We start from the raw sequence: 12,274 nt of genomic DNA on the forward strand, positions 1-12,274 counted from the left end.
CCCTCCGTTCTCAGCACCCCAAAGGTAGAGATTATCAAACAGTCATCCCCTTCTGATTCTGCCTTTTAAAAAGCAACCATGGGGACGCCTGGGTGACTCAGTGGGTTAAGGCCTCTGCCTTCAGCTTGTGTTGTGATCTCAGGGTCCTGGGATGGAGCCCCGCATCAGGCTCTCTGCTCAGTGGGGAGCCTGCTTCCTCCTCTCTCTCTGCCTGCCTCTCTGCCTATTTGTGATCTTTGTCTGTCAAAAAAATAAATAAAAATCTTAAAAAATAAAAAAAATAAAATGCAGCCACGGACAGAAAACAAAATCCAAGCCTAAGAGCAGATGGCTCCATTCTCAAATGGGGGACATTTTGGTTTTCTGTGGACCCTGCTAATGGGTAACATCCCCACCACCACCAAGTCTTTACCTCAGGCAGGAGGGAAAATCTGTAAAAACAAATACAAACAAAACCGAAGAACTTCTGTTAATTACCATGAAGGACACAGTGCTGATAAACCTTGTCTCTGAAATCATGGATTATGAGAAACTGCTGCTGGGAATTATTTTGATGAGAATGGAACATCTCACTCTTGCCTGAAGTGTCAGAGGCACACAGTCATTTCACCCTGAGAAGCAGTTTGGATAATGCTCCCCCCTACCCGCAAGCCACGTACACTTCAGAGAAAGGGGCTTCAGATACAACTCTCCACATTTATCTCAACTTTGTCTTTCTGAGGCACAAGGCCCCTGAGTCTGCATTTTAGCTCGACCGTTGTCAGACGCGCATCCCTAATGGCAACTACAACAATGGTACTAACGGGACATGTTTCTCCCCAGGCCCACACCCCTTCTGACTAGTTGGAAGCACAGCTCCATGAGCTTTCTCCTGTGGCATTACAAAATGACTGTGAAGCTCCATGGCCCTCCTGACCCAAAAGGCAAACCAGAGCTCCACTCCCCAACGATACCGTGGGCTGCTTTCTTTCCATCACAGCCTGATTTCTGACAAGCCTCCAATTTCTTCTGTTCTGATCTGTTGATGATAAAGGTTCTGTTTGCTTTTTCTTTTTTATAAGCCCAGGTTTATGAATTTCCTCTATTTCCAAATTACGATGAGCCGAGTAATTCTGAAGAGCCCACGGGTGTAAGCCCTGATGGCCAAACTCCAGCAGGCTGCTTCAGGGCAAACCCAGGGCCTCCTCAGCAGCAGGTCCAACCCCTTTTAGGTCCCACTGTGGCTCATTTCCAGCCCGGTGTCAGGTCACCACCTCAGGAGGGTGCCCTGAGGTGGTGAGTGGCCAAGTTTGAACCTGGGATCTCCTCTTTACAATGGCACAGTTTGGGGCCACCCTTAAGGAAAGCAAGTAGACAACAGACATTCAGGCCCACAGTGGTGGCACATCCATTCTCCTGTTTTCCTGGGGGTGTCCCAAATCCACGCCAAATAGAAATTCTGAGAAATATTATATATAAAACTATTAGGAGCAACACAGGCTGGTCTGTTCAAGCTTCTTAAAGTAGAGAGAGGCTTTCTTAGCTCCCTGGGGAAAGATCCGAGGCCCAGGCTAGCCATGATTATGAGCGGCTTCTGGGGACATGGCGTTTCCTCCAGGCTCTCTTGGCTATTTCCTGCTTCTGATTCACGAAGCTGCTGTCTGGAAAAAGGTGATAACATCAAAGGCACAGCTACTTTCAGCATCAATAACGTTGGTAGCATTTGATGCCTTTATTATAAAGGCAAACCTCATGGTATTGTGCTTCTCTTGGCTTCACTTCACAGATCTGCCTTTTTTACAGATTCAGGGTTTGTGGCAACCCTGAGTTGAGTAAGTCTGTCAGCACCATTTTCCCAATGGTGTTTGTTCGCTTCACATCTCTGGGTCACATTTTGGTATCCTCAATATGTGTCAGACTTTTTCATTATTATTATACTTGTTATGGTGATCTGGATCAGCAATCTTTGATGCTACTATTGTACTGTTTTTTCGGTGCCACAGAAAGCATCCATACACGACGGCAAACTTACTAAATGTTGTGTGTTCTGAGGGCTCCACTGACTGGGGGTGCCCCACCCCCACTCCCCACCCCGCATCTCTCTCCCTCTCCTTGGGCCTCCCTACACCCTGACACACAGCAACATGGAAATTAGGCCAGTTAGTAAGCCTACAATGGCCTCCAAGTGTTCAAGTGAAAGGAAGAGTTACACATCTCTCACTGTAAATGAGAGACTAGAAATGATTATGCTGAGGCATGCGAAAAGCTGGGTTTGGCTGGAAGCTACGTCCCTTGGGCTCGTTAGCCAAGTTGTGAATGCAACAGAAGAGTTCCTAGAAGGAATTAAAGGTGCTATTCCAATGAACACAAGAATGATAAGAAAGCAAAATAGCTTTATCGCTAATGTGGAGAAAGTTGTAGTTAGATGTAGTTAGAAAGATCACACCAGCCACAACATTCCCTTAAACCAAAGCCTCACCCAGAGAAAGGTCCGAAGTCTCCTCAATTCTGTGAAGGCTGAGAGAGAGGAGGAAGCGTCACAAGAAGAGTTTGAAGCTGGCAGAGGTTGGCTCCAGAGAGAAGACTGCTCGGCTTCAAAGCGTCAGAGGACAGACTGACTGACTCGTTGGGGGCTAAAGCAGCGGGTGACTTGAAAGAAGTTGAAGCCAGCGCTCATCTACCACTCTGAAGACGCTCAGGCCCTTCAGTGTTATGCTGGATCTACTCTGCCTGTGCTCTCTCAATGGAAAAACAAAGCCTGGCTGGAAGCACAACTGTTCACAACATGGTTTCCTGAATATATATTTTTTAAAGATTATTTATTTATTTATTTGACAGATCACAAGTAGGCAGAGAGGCAGGCAGAGAGAGGGGAGGAAGCAGGCTCCCCGATGAGCAGAGAGCCCGAAGCGGGGCTGGATCCCAGGACCCTGAGATTCTGACCTGAGCTGAAGGCAGAGGCCTTAACCCACTGAGCCACCCAAGCGCTCCAGTTTCCTGAATATTTTAAGCCCGCTGCTGTGACCAACTGCTCAGGAAAAGAGATTCCTTGTTTTAAAGTTTTTATTTAAATCCCAGTTAGTTAACACAGTGTAGTAGTAGTTTCAGGTGTACAAAATAGTGATTCAGCACTTCCACGCAACACCTGGTGCTCATGATAACGAGTTCCCTCCTTATCCCCCATCACCCATGTCTCCCACCCCGGCCCCCAGCGTCCCGTCTGGTAACCATCAGTTTTCTCGCTATCGCTAAGAGTCTGATTCTTGATTTCTCTCTCTCTTTTTTCCCCCTCTGCTCATTTGTTTCTTAAATTCTACCTATGAGTGAAATCATATGGGATGTCGTTCTTTGACTAACTTATTCTATTTAGCATAATACTCTTTAGCTCCACGCATTTCATTGCAAATGGCAAGAATTCATTCTTTTTAATGGCTGAATATATATTTATATATGGCACATCTTCTTTATGCATTCATCAATCGATGGACAATTGGGCTGTTTTCATAATGTGCTACTGTAGACAATGCTGCTATAAACGATGGGGTACAGGTATCCCTTTGAATTAGTATTTTTTGTAGTAAAAGATTCAAGATATTACTGCTCACTGCTAATACACACAGTCACCCAAGAGCTCTGATGTGGATAGACACTGAGGTTAATGTTTCATGACTACTCATACAACGTCCATTTTTCAGCTTATGGATCGAGGAGTAATTTCGACTTCCAAATATTATTATTGAAAAAATATATTTTTGGGGAGCACCTGGGTGGCTCAGTCAGTTAAGTGTCTGCCTTCAATTCAGATCATGATCCTGGGGTCCTGGGATCAACTCCCACATCGTGCTCTCTGCTCAGCAGGGAGTCTGCTTCTCCCTCTCCCTCTCTATTCTCTCCTCTCTCTCTAATAAATTAATAAAATCTTAAAAATATATTTTGTAAGGTTGCAGCTGCTGTAGATAGTGATTCCTCTGATGGATCTGAGCAAAGCAAATGGAAAACCTTCTGGAAAGGATTCACCATTCTAGATGCCGTTGAAACATTTGTAGTTTGTTGAAAGTGGACAAAATTATTAACATGAACAGGAATTTGGAAGAAGTTCAAGACTTCAGGGGAGGAAGTAACCGCAGATGTGGTAGAAATAGCAAGAGAACTAGAACTAAATTGTAGTTGGAACTGAATTGCTGCAACCTCATGATCAGACTTTAATGGATGAGGAACTGCTCCTTAGGGACAAGCAAAGAAAGTGGTTTCTCAAGATGGAATGTATGTACTCTCGCGGAAGATGCTGTGAAGATTGTTGAAATGACAAGAAAGGATTTAGAATATTCCATAAACTTAATTGATAAAGCAGCAGCAGGGGTTGAGGGGACTGACTCCAATTCTGAAAGAAGTTCTGTGGGTAAAATGCTGTCACAGTCTGGCATTTCATGGAAGGAAGAGTTCATCTGGGAGGCACACTTCATTGCTGTCTTTTTTTTTTTTTTTAAGATTTTATTTATTTATTTGACAGACAGAGATCACAAGTAGGCAGAAAGGCAGGCAGAAAGAGAGGGAAGCAGGCTCCCTGCTGAGCAGAGAGCCCGATGCAGGGCTCTATCCCAGGACCCTGAGATCATGACCTGAGATGAAGGCAGAGGCTTTAACCCACTGAGCCACCCAGGCGCCCCTGCTGTCTTATTTTAATAAAGCGCCACATCTACTCCACTTTCAGCAACCACCACCCTGACCAGTCTGCAGCCATCAACATCCGGGCAGGACCCTCCACCAGGAAAAGGTTCCTCAAAAAATCGCTGAAAGCTTGGATGATGGTTGGCACTTTTTTAGAAACAGAGTACTTTTAATTAAGGTATGCACATAGACATGAGACTTTTGCACACTTAATAGACTATACTATTGTGTAAACACAGCTCTTAGATGTGCTGGGAAACCCAAACATTCATTTGATTCACTTTATTGCCGTCATCTGGAACCGAACCTGCGGTATCTCTGAGGTGTTCCTGTGTGAGGGCAAGGTGAGGTAATTTTTTGGAGTAGCCACCCAAAAATGTGGACCCAATAAGAAATAACGTATTTAAGTTGGAGGGTAGATTTTGTAGGAAAAAGCAAAGAAGGCAGGGTTTTGAGTTTCAAACTCTAGACAATTTTGAATAGAAATGGCTTAAATTTCATTTCTATAAGGTTGTCCAGACCACACATGTGGAATGAAAAGATTGTTAATAATTCATTCTTTTTTAAAAGCTGTAATGCTGTATTTCAAACCTTTAGAAGAGTGGAGAGAAAAACAAATGAGCTACCAAGGTTTACCAGGTCTTCATTTTGCTGTTTCAGATCTTCCCTCTCCTCCTTTTTTAAAAAAATATATTATTTATTTTTCAGAAAAAGGAGAGAGAGAGACAGAGCACAAGCTGGGGGGAGGGGGGAGCAGCAGGCAGAGAGAGAAACAGGCTCTCCACTGAGTAGGGAGCCCCATGCAGGACTTGATCCCAAGACTCCAGGATCATGACCTGAGCTGAAGGCAGACACTTAACTGACTGAGCTACCAAGGTGCCCCTCATTTCCCTTTTAGACACGTTACAAGAATCTTCATGTAGATTTATATGTAGAGCATGAAGGAGCTCAAGCCCCTTCACAACCTCCCTAATCCCATGTCTCCCTCCCCTTCATTAGAGACAACTGTCACTCTGAACTTTTTTTTTTTTTTTAAAGATTTATTTATTTGACACAGAGAGATCACAAGTAGGCAGAGAGGCAGGCAGAGAGAGAGGAGGAAACAGTTTTCCTGCTGAGCAGAGAGCCTGATGTGGGACTCAATCCCAGGACCCTGAGATCATGACCTGAGCCGAAGGCAGAGGCTTAACCCTCTGAGCCACCCTGAAATTTTCAGGCGCCTCACCCTGAAATTTTAAAAAGATTTTTATTTTTTTATTTGACAGAGAGCACAAGCAGGGTAAGTGGCAGGCAGAAGCAGAGGGTGAAGCAGACTCCCCACTGAGCAGGGCGCCCAATCAAGAGGGGCTTGATCCCAGGACCCTGGGATCATGAAGCAAGCCAAAGGCAGCTGCTTAACTGACTGAGCCACCCAGGCACCCGTCTCCTGACTTTGCTGTGTGCCTTTCCCATGCATCCTTCTGTTCTTTATCTCTGTATGTATCCATACAGAATTTACAGTATTGTTTCGAATATTTTTAAATTTTACCCGAGTATTATCATACCCTACTAATGGTTTGTTGTTTTTCTACTTTTCTTCCTTTCAGTGGCATTTCCCCCATCTCTGCTGTGGCTGAACATCTTTCCATGTGTGTATTGGCATTTGGATTTCTTCTTGTGGACTGCCTGCTCATGAGCCAATTTTTTCCTACTAAGTTGTCTTTATCTTCATATTACTTTTAGAAGTTATTTTATTCCACTTGAAAACATTTGCAAACTACTAAAGAATACACAGGACATGCAGAGAAAATATAACAGATAATAGTAAAACAAACCTGTTGTCAGCCCAACTACTAAAGCACGGCTAGCACTACTGAAGCACTACTGAAGCTCTGAGTACTGCTCCAATAGCACCTTCTTCCTCCTCCCCAGGGACAGTCACGGGACTCAATTTCATAGAATAATGATTTTTGCTTTTTTCCTATAGGTTTAGGACATATTTTTATGCTTTAGTTTTATAGTTTAGTTTTCCTTGCTCTTGGAAACTTTAAGGACATGGTGTCATGTTGCATGTATTCTTTTGCAATTTGCTCTTTTCTGTCACGATTTTGTTGGTAAGTTTTTCTTCTTGGTGTTTATAGCTGTAGCTTCGTTCATCTCTACTGGTGATTAGTCTTTGTTGCATATCACAACTGCTGGATGCATTGAGGAGCATTTGGGTTGTTCCTCATGCTGCTCTGAATGTCCTTGTCTTATCCCCAGGAACACATGGGCAAGAGTTTCTCTGGAACATTCTATACCTAGGAGTGAGGGGGCTGGGTCACAGATATGTGCATCTTCAACTTCACCAGATAATGCCAGATGGTTTCCAAAGATCAGTGTTTCCCGTTTAATCTCCCAGCAGCAAAGCCTAAGTGTTTTGGTGTTCGCTCTTGCCAACACTTGGCTTCGTCAGATTTTTTCATCTTTGCCAATCTACTGGGTGTGAAAGGATGTCTCACTGGTGTGATGCCTACTGGGTGTGAAATGATGATTTGCATTTCCCTAACAGTTCTTTATGTAAACCCTGGGTACTAATCTTTTATCGGTTTACATGTATTGCAAACATACTCTTCTAGTCTGTATCTTTCCATTTTTTATCAACTTCACTGCGGTACAGTTATATAAAACACACATAACCAAGCCTACAATTTGATATTTGAGAAATGTATACAGTTATGTAATTACTACTATTTTGGTTTAAAAAGTGTCTCTTGTCCCAAAAGTTCCTTTGTGCCCCTGGTTAATCTCCTTGCTCCCCCCAGTCCCAGGCAAGCATGACCTGCTCTCGGTCACAATAGTGTTGCCTTTTCCTCAAAATCGTATCAACAGTCTCATTCAGTATGTCTGGCTTCTTTTCTTTAGCATAATGCTTTGAGATTTATCCATGTTATTCCATCTATCAATAGTTTACTCATTAAAAAAAAATTATTTATTTGACAGAGGAGAGACAGCAAGAGGGGGAACACAAGCAGGGGGGTGGGAGAGGGAAAGCAGGCTCCCTGCCGAGCAGAGAGCCAGATGAGGGGCTCCATCCAGGACCCTGGGATCATGACCTGAGCCAAAGGCAGACACTTAATGACTGAGCCACCCAAGCACCCAGTTTACTCATTTTTAAATAGTATTTTGTGGTATGGCCATAACATATCTGCTTATCTATTTCACCAACTGATGGAAATGCAGGCTGTTATAAATAACATTATTATGAGCATTTCAGTACAAGTTGTTGTGCGAACGTGTCTTAATTTCTCTTGGGTAAATACCTAGAGGAAAAGGGCTAAGTCATATGGTACGTGTATATTTAACTTCATAAGAAACTGCCAAACTGCTTTTTCCAAACAGCTGAATTCTTTTCCATCTGGCACTTTGACCAGCAATGTAGGAGAATTCTGTGTGTGTGTGTGTGTGTGTGTGTGTGTGTTTTAAGCAAGAAGTTTATGATGTCTTTTTCATATAGAACTTTAAAATTAGAACAACTTCCAATACAGCGATCTTTTTCTTTATGGCTGGTACTTCTGGGGATTTATGGAATCCTTCTTCACTTCATTCTTTATGTTGTGATTTTCCTATTTGAAATTTTTCCTGAGAGGATTATTAGGAATTTTTTTCCAGAAAGATCTATTCTGACATCTCCCCACCATGGCTCATAGACAAGGTACACTTAACTTACTGTGTCTGATAATACAGCATTTGTTGTCATTACAGAATAATGTGACATGAAATTGAGAGTAAGAACTCAAAGTCTTCAGTTAAGAAAATTACATTTCATGTAACTGAAATTCTCTGAAGAATTTTTGTTTTTCAGTTGAGTTCAGAAGGGAGTTGAACAATGCTTTAAAAACAAAAATCAGTAAACTTTTTTTCTATAATGGACTAAGGAGTAAATATTTTAGGCTGTGCAGACCATAGATCTCTGTCCCAGCTACTCAGCTCTGTTGTTTTTATGCAAGAGCAGTTGCTGACAGTATATACATGAACGAGTGTGGCTGTGTTCCAATAAAACTTTATTTATAGACAGACATTTGAACTTCATGTAATTCTTAAGTGGCACCAAATAATATTACTTTTTGACCTTTCCTGAACATTAAAAAATATAAAAACCAAGTTTTGCCAATGGGCCACAGAAGAACAGACAGACAGCCAGATTTGATCCATTAGCCATGTGTGCTAACCCTTGATTTAGAATACAATCCTCCTGCCACCAGTATTAAGGAAACTGGGTAATATCATCCTCCCCTTTTGCCCAGCAGAACGTTAGAGACCCAAAGACTTCAGAGTTCACCCAGTTTAGTTTCCCTCCCTTACCTTTTATAGTTGAGGAGGTTCTGGTGCAGAGAGAAAATCACTGGCCTCAGGGCACTTAGTCAGTGAGTGACAAGGCCAGGCTGAAGCTCAGGTGTGTCCACTGAAGCCCTACCTACCTTCTTCAACTCCAAAAGGTACAACCTAAAACTAGATCCACAGCCACAAAATCCTTCTGCCACTTCTCAACAGCCACTTCTCAAAAAACTTCAAAACAGTTAAGTTTTTTTCTTTTTTATCCCAAAGGAATTTATTCTAATAAACACCTTAAAATTAAGGACTTCCCAAACTCCAGCCCTGGTACTTAATTTGCACCATTTAAACCTATACAGTGCAAGTAACAGTGACAACTGAATTAGAAATTTTGATTAGGGAGATGACATGATGTTATCTGCGGGAAAATTATACAGAGAATTAAAAGCGGTTAAATTCTAAAGTACCACTAAGACACCCAAATTCTGAAGGGCCTGTGGAAGTTGTCCAAAGCAAATTTTATTCCAGAATTTCAAAAAGGAATGGAAGTTCAGCTCTAAGTCACAGAGGACTAGCCTCTGCAGATTAGACTGAAGCCAATGAGGGACTGGCCAGGCTGTGGGAGGGGGATCCAGGCCAGAGATTAGGGCTCTCATTTCAGTGAACATTTGGAACCCAAACTCTAAGACAGCAGAGTCCTTGTCTCTGATTCATAGCGGTGTCCCCTCCAGACCAGAGCCTGGGACATACTGAGGATCAGTAAATAATGGTTGAAGGATCAAAATCAGTCTGCCAAGAAGGATTCCTGGGAACTGACCCCTGACTTTTAAGGGTATGTAATCTAGCAGCTTTGGGATGCTTCTTTGTAAAAAACCTGAAAGGATTCCTCCCCACCAGGAGCCCCATAGGAAGCCCCATGGTCACCTTCATCCCCTGGAGGACTGTCTTCTCATCTGCTCTTTGTCTGTCACTTAGGTCTGGAGCTATCCATTCAGGATGTAATGAAGGCATTGAAAGTACTGCCCTCTAAACTTTAAACAATTGGAAATTCAAAGTGGCAACCAGTGTTTATGAATGAATGGGAAGTGTTCAAAGGGCAGACATTTATAATAAGTCCTAGAAATAAGAAATTCCCAGAATAATTTATTACCTACATACTTCAATTTTCTTTGGAAGTTGTAATTCTCAGCAAACATTAATCAAGTCATCCCACTATCTTTCAGGTTGTTTCCCCATTTCACAGAGAGCGATTCAGCCAAAGTTAAATGACTTGTTACCAAGGTCACATGGAGTATATACATCTAAGTAATTCAAGATTTTGGCTCTCTCTCCTGCCATTTGTTAGACTAGAATAGAGGGAAGTTGGATGGGGATTTCCACTGGCTTCCGAGGTGACCGCGGGATTTGCTGCTCTCTGCTACCCCCTATTGATAGGATAAGGGAAGAGCAGATCTCAAGACCAGTATTTCTCAGGTCCTGGACCAGCAGTATCCACATCACCTGGGAACTGGTGAAAAATTCAGACTATAGGTCCCCACCCTGGAACCCTGGATTAGAAGCTCTAGGGGTGGGGTTCAGCTGACCTGTAACAACCTACAAGTGATATTGTACAACCTACAACTTGATATTATATTTTTGCTTTAGGAACTAACATCCTGGCCTCCCCATCATCACAAAAATGACTAAGCCCCTTCACCTTGCTCCTGTCCTTGGGCCTCAGACAGAATATACCACTATTGCCATATACAAAGTGCAGTCAAGTCCATTCGTTCTTTCAGGTGGACTGGTAGCAGCCCAGTGAAGTACGCCAGGGAAGGACTGCATACCGACTTTACAGATGAGGAGACTAGGGCTCAGGAAAGGCCAGGAAACTTGCCTGGGGGCTACTCGGCTTCAAATGGGAGGGCATGGGGCACCTGGGTGGCTCAGTCGCTGGGCGGCTTCCTTCAGCTCAGGTCATGATCCCCAAGGTCCTGGGATCGAGCCCTGCATCAGGCTTTCTGATAGGTGGGAAGCCTGTTTCTCCCCCTCCCACTCCCTCTGCTTGTGTTCCCTCTCTTTCTATGTCTCTGTCAAATAAATAAAACCTTTTTAGAAAATGACAGGGCAGGGCCCCTGGGTGGCTCAGTGGGTTGGGCCTCTGCCTTCAGCTCAGGTCATGATCTCAGGGTCCTGGGATCAAGTCCTGCATTGGGCTCTCTGCTCATCAGGGAGCCTGTTCCTTCTCTCTCTCTGCCTACTTGTGATCTCTCTCTGTCCAATAAATAAATAAAATCTTTAAAAAAAAAATGACACAGCAGGAGTCAAATCCACATCTTCTTTCTTTATATCCATGTCCTGGACCTTTTCATTTAGTCCACAACAGGGTTTCTGACTTTTGGGGTCACATAACATGGGGTGCTTTGTTGTGGAGTGCTGTTCTGTAGACTGTAGGCCATTTAGCAGCACCCCGGTCTCTGCCTGCTAGACCAGCAGCACTCACACCCTAATGATGGCAATCAAAAATGTCTCCTAATATTGCCAATGCACCCAAGGGGCAAGTGACCTGTGCTGAGAACCACTGACCTACAGCTAGCACATAATTAGAAAGAAATTTCAATTATTTGTGTTCTGCAAATTTTGTACTCTTTGGAGACGATTTCAGAAAAAAAAAAAAAAAAAAAAAAAAAAGCTTATTTTTGGCCTCCAGGACATCTGTGAAGTAAAGGAACTAGGCTAAACATGGGTGTCCACCCACTGCATAAGAAAATCTTGACTACTCCTTAAGAAAATTCACAATTCTCTCATATCATCTAGTATTCAGTGTTTTCAAATTTCCCTCAGCTGTCACAAGAATACCTTTCACAGCAGCTTTTGTTTTTTTAATGCTAACAGGCAAGCTTGCTTATTTATTTATGTTTTGAAGATTTTATTTATTTATGATAGAGAGAGTAAGAGAGGAAAGCATGGAGGGGTGGGAGAGGGACAAGCAGGTTCCAGCCCATCAGGGAGCCCAATGTGGGGTATAACCAGAGCCAAAGGCAAATGCTTAACTGACTGAGCCACCCAGGCATCCTCTTTGGCCTTTTTTAGTTTCGAACACTAGTCAACAAACTGTGGCCCATGGGCCCAATCTGGCCTACTACCTTTCTTTGTAAATATGCTTTTGCTGGAACATAGCACGCTCTTTCATTTATATATATGGTTGCTTTCGTGCTACAATAGCAGAGGTGAGTAGTTACAACAGAAACTGTATGGCCTATGAAGCCTAAAATATTGACTCCTGGGGTGCCTGGGTGGCTCAGTGGGTTAAAGCCTCTGCCTTCAGCTCAGGTCACTATCCCTAGGTCCTAGG

The sequence above is a fragment of the Mustela nivalis genome (genome assembly GCF_964662115.1).
Source record: "Mustela nivalis genome assembly, chromosome: 12".
Taxonomy (NCBI): Eukaryota; Metazoa; Chordata; class Mammalia; order Carnivora; family Mustelidae; genus Mustela; species Mustela nivalis.